The sequence below is a fragment of the Pristiophorus japonicus genome, chromosome 18, assembly GCF_044704955.1.
Source record: "Pristiophorus japonicus isolate sPriJap1 chromosome 18, sPriJap1.hap1, whole genome shotgun sequence".
In the NCBI taxonomy this organism is placed as follows: Eukaryota; Metazoa; Chordata; class Chondrichthyes; family Pristiophoridae; genus Pristiophorus; species Pristiophorus japonicus.
The window spans coordinates 93,280,477-93,291,138 of record NC_091994.1 but is presented as its reverse complement, the minus strand read 5'-3'; positions in this window follow the sequence as shown (position 1 = coordinate 93,291,138).

Sequence of the window (10,662 nt, the reverse complement as noted above, 5' to 3'; positions counted from 1 at the left end):
ACCCACGCCACACTGTGCTCAGACTGACCCACGCCACACTGCGCTCAGACTGACCCACGCCACACTGCGTTCAGACTGACCCTCGCCACACTACGCTCAGACTGACCCTCGCCACACTGCGCTCAGACTGACCCACGCCACACTGCGCTCAGACTGACACACGCCACACTACGCTCAGACTGAATCTCGCCACACTGCGCTCAGACTGACCCTCGCCACACTACGCTCAGACTGAATCTCGCCACACTGCGCTCAGACTGACCCACGCCACACTACGCTCAGACTGAATCTCGCCACACTGCGCTCAGACTGACCCTCGCCACACTGTGCTCAGACTGAATCTCGCCACACTGCGCTCAGACTGACCCTCGCCACACTGCGCTCAGACTGACCCACGCCACACTGCGCTCAGACTGACCCTCGTCACACTGCGCTCAGACTGACCCTCGCCACACTGCGCTCAGACTGACCCACGCCACACTGCGCTCAGACTGACCCACGCCACACTGCGCTCACACTGAATCTCGCCACACTGCGCTCAGACTGAATCTCGCCACACTACGCTCAGACTGAATCTCGCCACACTGCGTTCAGACTGAATCTCGCCACACTGCGTTCAGACTGAATCTCGCCACACTACGCTCAGACTGAATCTCGCCACACTACGCTCAGACTGAATCTCGCCACACTGCGTTCAGACTGAATCTCGCCACACTGTGCTCAGACTGAATCTCGCCACACTGCGCTCAGACTGAATCTCGCCACACTGCGTTCAGACTGAATCTCGCCACACTGTGCTCAGACTGAATCTCGCCACACTGTGCTCAGACTGAATCTTGCCACACTGCGCTCAGACTGACCCTCGCCACACTACGGTCAGACTGAATCTCGCCACACTGCGTTCAGACTGAATCTCGCCACACTGCGTTCAGACTGAATCTCGCCACACTGCGCTCAGACTGACCCACGCCACACTGCGCTCAGACTGAATCTCGCCACACTGCACTCAGACTGACCCTCGCCACACTGCGCTCAGACTGACCCTCGCCACACTGCGCTCAGACTGAATCTCGCCACACTGCGCTCAGACTGACCCACGCCACACTGCGCTCAGACTGAATCTCGCCACACTGCGCTCAGACTGACCCTCGCCACACTGCGCTCAGACTGAATCTCGCCACACTGCGCTCAGACTGACCCTCGTCACACTGCGCTCAGACTGACCCTCGCCACACTGCGCTCAGACTGACCCTCGTCACACTGCGCTCAGACTGACCCTCGCCACACTGCGCTCAGACTGACCCTCGCCACACTGCGCTCAGACTGAATCTCGCCACACTGCGCTCAGACTGACCCTCGCCACACTGCGCTCAGACTGACCCACGCCACACTGCGCTCAGACTGACCCTCGTCACACTGCGCTCAGACTGACCCTCGCCACACTGCGCTCAGACTGAATCTCGCCACACTGCGTTCAGACTGACCCTCGTCACACTGTGCTCAGACTGACCCTCGCCACACTGCGCTCAGACTGAATCTCGCCACACTGCGCTCAGACTGACCCTCGCCACACTGCGCTCAGACTGACCCTCGCCACACTGCGTTCAGACATCTTCGCCACACTGCGTTCAGACTGACCCACGCCACACTACGTTCAGACTGACCCACGCCACACTGCGCTCAGACTGACCCTCGCCACACTGCGCTCAGACTGAATCTTGCCACACTGCGCTCAGACTGAATCTCGCCACACTACGCTCAGACTGACCCACGCCACACTGCGCTCAGACTGACTCTCGCCACACTGCGTTCAGACTGACCCTCGCCACACTGTCCTCAGACTGACCCTCGCCACACTGTCCTCAGACTGACCAACGCCACACTGCGTTCAGACTGAATCTCGCCACACTACGCTCAGACTGACCCTCGCCACACTGCGCTCAGACTGACCCTCGCCACACTGCGCTCAGACTGAATCTTGCCACACTGCGCTCAGACTGAATCTCGCCACACTGCGCTCAGACTGACCAACGCCACACTGCGTTCAGACTGAATCTCGCCACACTACGCTCAGACTGACCCTCGCCACACTGCGCTCAGACTGAATCTTGCCACACTGCGCTCAGACTGAATCTCGCCACACTGCGCTCAGATTGACCAACGCCACACTGCGTTCAGACTGAATCTCGCCACACTACGCTCAGACTGACCCACGCCACACTGTCCTCAGACTGAATCTCGTCACACTGCGCTCAGACTGACCCTCGTCACACTGCGCTCAGACTGACCCTCGTCACACTGCGCTCAGACTGAATCTCGCCACACTGCGCTCAGACTGAATCTCGCCACACTGCACTCAGACTGAATCTCGCCACACTGCACTCAGACTGACCCTCGCCACACTGCGCTCAGACTGACCCACGGCACACTGCGCTCAGACTGACCCTCGCCACACAGCGCTCAGACTGAATCTCGCCACACTGCGCTCAGACTGACCCTCGCCACACAGCGCTCAGACTGAATCTCGCCACACAGCGTTCATACATCTTCGCCACACTGCGTTCAGACTGACCCTCGCCACACTGCGCTCAGACTGAATCTCACCACACTGCGCTCAGACTGACCCACGCCACACTGCGCTCAGACTGACCCTCGCCACACTGCGCTCAGACTGACCCTCGCCACACTACGCTCAGACTGACCCTCGCCACACTGTGCTCAGACTGACCCACGCCACACTGCGCTCAGACTGACCCTCGCCACACTGCGCTCAGACTGACCCTCGCCACACTGCGCTCAGACTGACCCACGTCACACTGCGCTCAGACTGAATCTCGCCACACTGCGCTCAGACTGACCCACGCCACACTGTGCTCAGACTGACCCACGCCACACTGCGCTCAGACTGACCCACGCCACACTACGCTCAGACTGACCCTCGCCACACTGCGCTCAGACTGAATCTCGCCACACTGCGCTCAGACTGACCCACGCCACACTACGCTCAGACTGACCCACGCCACACTACGCTCAGACTGAATCTCGCCACACTGCGCTCAGACTGACCCTCGCCACACTGCGCTCAGACTGAATCTCGCCACACTGCGCTCAGACTGACCCACGCCACACTATGCTCAGACTGAATCTCGCCACACTGCGCTCAGACTGACCCACGCCACACTACGCTCAGACTGAATCTCGCCACACTGCGCTCAGACTGACCCTCGCCACACTGTGCTCAGACTGAATCTCACCACACTGCGCTCAGACTGACCCTCGCCACACTGTGCTCAGACTGAATCTCGCCACACTACGCTCAGACTGAATCTCGCCACACTGCGTTCAGACTGAATCTCGCCACACTGCGTTCAGACTGAATCTCGCCAAACTGCGCTCAGACTGAATCTCGCCACACTGCGCTCAGACTGAATCTCGCCACACTGTGCTCAGACTGAATCTCGCCACACTGCGCTCAGACTGACCCTCGCCACACTGCGCTCAGACTGAATCTCGCCACACTGCGCTCAGACTGACCCTCGCCACACTGCGCTCAGACAGACCCTCGTCAAACTGCGCTCAGACTGAATCTCGCCACACTGCGCTCAGACTGACCCTCGCCACACTGCGCTCAGACTGAATCTCGCCACACTGCGCTCAGACTGACCCTCGCCACACTGCGCTCAGACTGACCCTCGCCACACTGCGCTCAGACTGACCCTCGCCACACTGCGCTCAGACTGACCCTCGCCACACTGCGCTCAGACTGACCCACGTCACACTGTGCTCAGACTGACCCACGCCACACTGCGCTAAGACTGAATCTCGCCACACTGCGCTCAGACTGACCCACGCCACACTGCGCTCAGATTGAATCTCGCCACACTGCACTCAGACTGACCCTCGTCACACTGTGCTCAGACTGAATCTCGCCACACTGCGTTCAGACTGACCCTCGCCACACTGCGCTCAGACTGACCCTCGTCACACTACGTTCAGACTGACCCTCGTCACACTGCGCTCAGACTGACCCACGCCACACTGCGTTAGACACCCTCGCCACACTGCGCTCAGACTGAATCTCGCCACACTGCGCTCAGACTGAATCTCGCCACACTGTGCTCAGACTGAATCTCACCACACTGCGCTCAGACTGACCCTCGTCACACTGCGCTCAGACTGACCCTCGTCACACTGTGCTCAGACTGACCCTCGCCACACTGCGCTCAGACTGAATCTCGCCACACTGCGTTCAGACATCTTCGCCACACTGCGCTCAGACTGACCTTCGCCACACTACGTTCAGACTGACCCTCGTCACAGTGCGCTCAGACTGACCCTCGCCACACTGCGCTCAGACTGAATCTCGCCACACTGCGCTCAGACTGAATCTCGCCACACTGCGCTCAGACTGACCCTCGCCACACTGCGCTCAGACTGAATCTTGCCACACTGCGCTCAGACTGAATCTCGCCACATTACGCTCAAACTGACCCTCGCCACACTGCGCTCAGACTGACTCTCGCCACACTGCGTTCAGACTGACCCTCACCACACTGCGCTCAGACTGACCCACGCCACACTGCGCTCAGACTGACCCTCACCACACTGCGCTCAGACTGACCCACGCCACACTGCGCTCAGACTGACCCTCGCCACACTGCGTTCAGACTGACCCACGCCACACTGCGCTCAGACTGACCCTCGCCACACTGCGCTCAGACTGACCCTCGCCACACTGCGCTCAGACTGACCCTCGCCACACTGCGCTCAGACTGACCCACGCCACACTGCGCTCAGACTGACCCTCGCCACACTGCGCTCAGACTGACCCACGCCACACTGCGTTCAGACTGACCCTCGCCACACTGTGCTCAGACTGACCCTCGCCACACTGCGCTCAGACTGAATCTTGCCACACTGTGCTCAGACTGAATCTCGCCAGACTGCGCTCAGACTGACCCTCGCCACACTGCGCTCAGACTGACCCTCGCCACACTGCGCTCAGACTGACCCTCGCCACACTGTGCTCAGACTGAATCTCGCCACACTGCGCTCAGACTGACCCTCGCCACACTGTGCTCAGACTGAATCTCGCCACACTGCGCTCAGACTGACCCTCGCCACACTGCGCTCAGACTGACCCACGTCACACTACGCTCAGACTGACCCTCGCCACACTGCGCTCAGACTGACCCACGCCACACTGCGTTCAGACTGACCCTCGCCACACTGTGCTCAGACTGAATCTCGCCACAATGCGCTCAGACTGACCCTCGCCACACTGCGCTCAGACTGACCCACGCCACACTGCGCTCAGACTGACCCTCGCCACACTGCGTTAGACACCCACGCCACACTGCGCTCAGACTGAATCTCGCCACACTGTGCTCAGACTGAATCTCGCCACACTGCGTTAGACACCCACGCCACACTGCGCTCAGACTGAATCTCGCCACACTGTGCTCAGACTGAATCTCGCCACACTGCGTTAGACACCCTCGCCACACTGCGCTCAGACTGAATCTCGCCACACTGCGCTCAGACTGACCCACGCCACACTGCGCTCAGACTGACCCTCGCCACACTGCGCTCAGACTGAATCTCGCCACACTACGCTCAGACTGACCCTCGCCACACTGCGGTCAGACTGACCCTCGTCACACTGCGCTCAGACTGAATCTCGCCACACTGCGCTCAGACTGACCCTCGTCACACTGCGCTCAGACTGACCCTCGCCACACTGCGCTCAGACTGACCCACGCCACACTGCGCTCAGACTGACCCTCGCCACACTGCGCTCAGACTGACCCACGCCACACTGCGTTCAGACTGACCCACGCCACACTGTGCTCAGACTGAATCTCACCACACTGTGCTCAGACTGAATCTCGCCACACTGCGCTCAGACTGACCCTCGCCACACTGCGCTCAGACTGAATCTCGCCACACTGCGCTCAGACTGACCCTCACCACACTGTGCTCAGACTGACCCTTACCACACTGTGCTCAGACTGACCCACGCCACACTGCGCTCAGACTGAATCTCGCCACACTGCGCTCAGACTGACCCTCGCCACACTGCGCTCAGACTGACCCACGTCACACTGCGCTCAGACTGACCCTCACCACACTGCGCTCAGACTGACCCACGTCACACTACGCTCAGACTGAATCTCGCCACACTGCGCTCAGACTGACCCACGCCACACTGCGCTCAGACTGAATCTCGCCACACTGCACTCAGACTGACCCTCGTCACACTGTGCTCAGACTGAATCTCGCCACACTGCGTTCAGACTGACCCTCGCCACACTGCGCTCAGACTGAATCTCGCCACACTGCGTTCAGACTGAATCTCGCCACACTGCGCTCAGACTGAATCTCGCCACACTGCGCTCAGACTGACCCTCGCCACACAGCGCTCAGACTGACCCTCGCCACACTGCGCTCAGACTGAATCTTGCCACACTGCGCTCAGACTGACCAACGCCACACTGCGTTCAGACTGAATCTCGCCACACTACGCTCAGACTGACCCACGCCACACTGTCCTCAGACTGACCCTCGCCACACTGCGCTCAGACTGACCCTCGTCACACTGCGCTCAGACTGAATCTCGCCACACTACGCTCAGACTGACCCACGCCACACTGCGCTCAGACTGACCCTCGCCACACTGCGCTCAGACTGAATCTCGCCACACTGCGCTCAGACTGAATCTCGCCACACTGCACTCAGACTGAATCTCGCCACACTGCGCTCAGACTGACCCTCGGCACACTGTGCTCAGACTGACCCTCGCCACACTGCGCTCAGACTGACCCTCGCCACACTGCGCTCAGACTGACCCTCGCCACACTGCGCTCAGACTGAATCTCGCCACACTGCGCTCAGACTGAATCTCGCCTCACTGCGCTCAGACTGACCCACGCCACACTGCGCTCAGACTGACCCTCGCCACACTGCGCTCAGACTGACCCACGCCACACTGCGCTCAGACTGACCCTCGCCACACTGCGCTCAGACTGACCCACGCCACACTGCGCTCAGACTGACCCTCGCCACACTGCGCTCAGACTGACCCTCGCCACACTGTGCTCAGACTGAATCTCGCCTCACTGCGCTCAGACTGACCCACGCCACACTGCGCTCAGACTGACCCTCGCCACACTGCGCTCAGACTGACCCTCGCCACACTGCGCTCAGACTGACCCACGCCACACTGCGCTCAGACTGACCCACGCCACACTGCGCTCAGACTGAATCTCGCCACACTGCGCTCAGACTGACCCTCGCCACACTGCGCTCAGACTGACCCTCGCCACACTGCGCTCAGACTGACCCTCGCCACACTGCGCTCAGACTGACCCTCGCCACACAGCGCTCAGACTGAATCTCGCCACACAGCGTTCATACATCTTCGCCACACTGCGTTCAGACTGACCCTCGCCACACAGCGCTCAGACTGACCCTCGCCACACTGCGCTCAGACTGAATCTCACCACACTGCGCTCAGACTGACCCTCGCCACACAGCGCTCAGACTGAATCTCGCCACACAGCGTTCATACATCTTCGCCACACTGCGTTCAGACTGACCCTCGCCACACTGCGCTCAGACTGACCCTCGCCACACTGTGCTCAGACTGACCCACGCCACACTGCGTTCAGACTGACCCACGGCACACTGCGCTCAGACTGACCCTCGCCACACTGCGCTCAGACTGAATCTCGCCACACTGCGCTCAGACTGAATCTCACCACACTGCGCTCAGACTGACCCTCGCCACACTGCGCTCAGACTGACCCACGCCACACTACGCTCAGACTGACCCTCGCCACACTGTGCTCAGACTGACCCTCGCCACACTGCGTTCAGACTGACCCACGCCACACTGCGCTCAGACTGACCCAAGTCACACTGCGCTCAGACTGACCCACGTCACACTGCGCTCAGACTGACCCACGCCACACTACGCTCAGACTGAATCTCACCACACTGCGCTCAGACTGACCCTCGCCACACTGTGCTCAGACTGAATCTCGCCACACTGCGCTCAGACTGACCCTCGCCACACTACGGTCAGACTGAATCTCGCCACACTGCGCTCAGACTGACCCACGCCACACTACGCTCAGACTGAATCTCGTCACACTACGCTCAGACTGAATCTCGCCACACTGCGTTCAGACTGAATCTCGCCACACTGCGCTCAGACTGAATCTCGCCACACTGTGCTCAGACTGAATCTCGCCACACTGCGCTCAGACTGACCCTCGCCACACTGCGCTCAGACTGAATCTCGCCACACTGCGCTCAGACTGACCCTCGCCACACTGCGCTCAGACAGACCCTCGTCAAACTGCGCTCAGACTGAATCTCGCCACACTGCGCTCAGACTGACCCTCGCCACACTGCGCTCAGACTGAATCTCGCCACACTGCGCTCAGACTGACCCTCGCCACACTGCGCTCAGACTGACCCTCGCCACACTGCGCTCAGACTGACCCTCGCCACACTGCGCTCAGACTGAATCTCGCCACACTGCGCTCAGACTGACCCTCGCCACACTGCGCTCAGACTGACCCTCGCCACACTGCGCTCAGACTGAATCTCGCCACACTGCGCTCAGACTGACCCTCGCCACACTGCGCTCAGACTGACCCTCGCCACACTGCGCTCAGACTGACCCACGTCACACTGTGCTCAGACTGACCCACGCCACACTGCGCTATGACTGAATCTCGCCACACTGCGCTCAGACTGACCCACGCCACACTGCGCTCAGACTGAATCTCGCCACACTGCACTCAGACTGACCCTCGCCACACTGCGTTCAGACTGACCCTCGCCACACTGCGCTCAGACTGACCCTCGCCACACTGCGCTCAGACTGAATCTCGCCACACTGCGCTCAGACTGACCCTCGCCACACTGTGCTCAGACTGAATCTCACCACACTGCGCTCAGACTGACCCTCGCCACACTGCGCTCAGACTGACCCTCGCCACACTACGTTCAGACTGACCCTCGTCACACTGTGCTCAGACTGACCCACGCCACACTGCGTTAGACACCCTCGCCACACTGCGCTCAGACTGAATCTCGCCACACTGCGCTCAGACTGACCCTCGCCACACTGCGCTCAGACTGACCTTCGCCACACTGTGCTCAGACTGAATCTCACCACACTGCGCTCAGACTGACCCTCGCCACACTGTGCTCAGACTGAATCTCACCACACTGCGCTCAGACTGACTCTCGCCACACTGCGCTCAGACTGACCTTCGCCACACTACGTTCAGACTGACCCTCGCCACACTGCGCTCAGACTGACCCTCGCCACACTGCGCTCAGACTGACCTTCGCCACACTGCGCTCAGACTGACCCTCGTCACACTACGCTCAGACTGAATCTCGCCACACTGCGTTCAGACATCTTCGCCACACTGCGCTCAGACTGACCTTCGCCACACTACGTTCAGACTGACCCTCGCCACACTGCGCTCAGACTGACCTTCGCCACACTACGTTCAGACTGACCCTCGTCACACTGCGCTCAGACTGACCCTCGCCACACTGCGCTCAGACTGAATCTCGCCACACTGCGCTCAGACTGACCCTCGCCACACTGCGCTCAGACTGACCCTCGCCACACTGCGCTCAGACTGACCCTCGCCACACTGCGCTCAGACTGAATCTCGCCACACTGCGCTCAGACTGAATCTCGCCACACTGCGCTCAGACTGACCCTCGCCACACTGCGCTCAGACTGAATCTCGCCACACTACGCTCAAACTGACCCTCGCCACACTGCGCTCAGACTGACTCTCGCCACACTGCGTTAGACACCCTCGCCACACTGTGCTCAGACTGACCCTCACCACACTGCGCTCAGACTGACCCACGCCACACTGCGCTCAGACTGACCCTCGCCACACTGCGTTCAGACTGACCCACGCCACACTGCGCTCAGACTGACCCTCGCCACACTGCGCTCAGACTGACCCTCGCCACACTGCGCTCAGACTGACCCACGCCACACTGCGCTCAGACTGACCCTCGCCACACTGCGCTCAGACTGACCCTCGCCACACTGCGCTCAGACTGACCCACGCCACACTGCGTTCAGACTGACCCTCGCCACACTGTGCTCAGACTGAATCTCGCCACACTGCGCTCAGACTGACCCTCGCCACACTGCGCTCAGACTGACCCTCGCCACACTGCGCTCAGACTGACCCTCGCCACACTGCGCTCAGACTGACCCTTGCCACACTGTGCTCAGACTGAATCTCGCCACACTGCGCTCAGACTGACCCTTGCCACACTGCGCTCAGACTGACCCACGTCACACTACGCTCAGACTGACCCTCGCCACACTGCGCTCAGACTGACCCACGCCACACTGTGCTCAGACTGACCCACGTCACACTACGCTCAGACTGACCCTCACCACACTGCGCTCAGACTGACCCTCGCCACACTGCGCTCAGACTGACCCACGTCACACTACGCTCAGACTGACCCTCGCCACACTGCGTTCAGACTGACCCTCTCCACACTGTGCTCAGACTGAATCTCGCCACAATGCGCTCAGACTGACCCTCGCCACACTGCGCTCAGACTGACCCACGCCACACTGTGCTCAGACTGACCCTC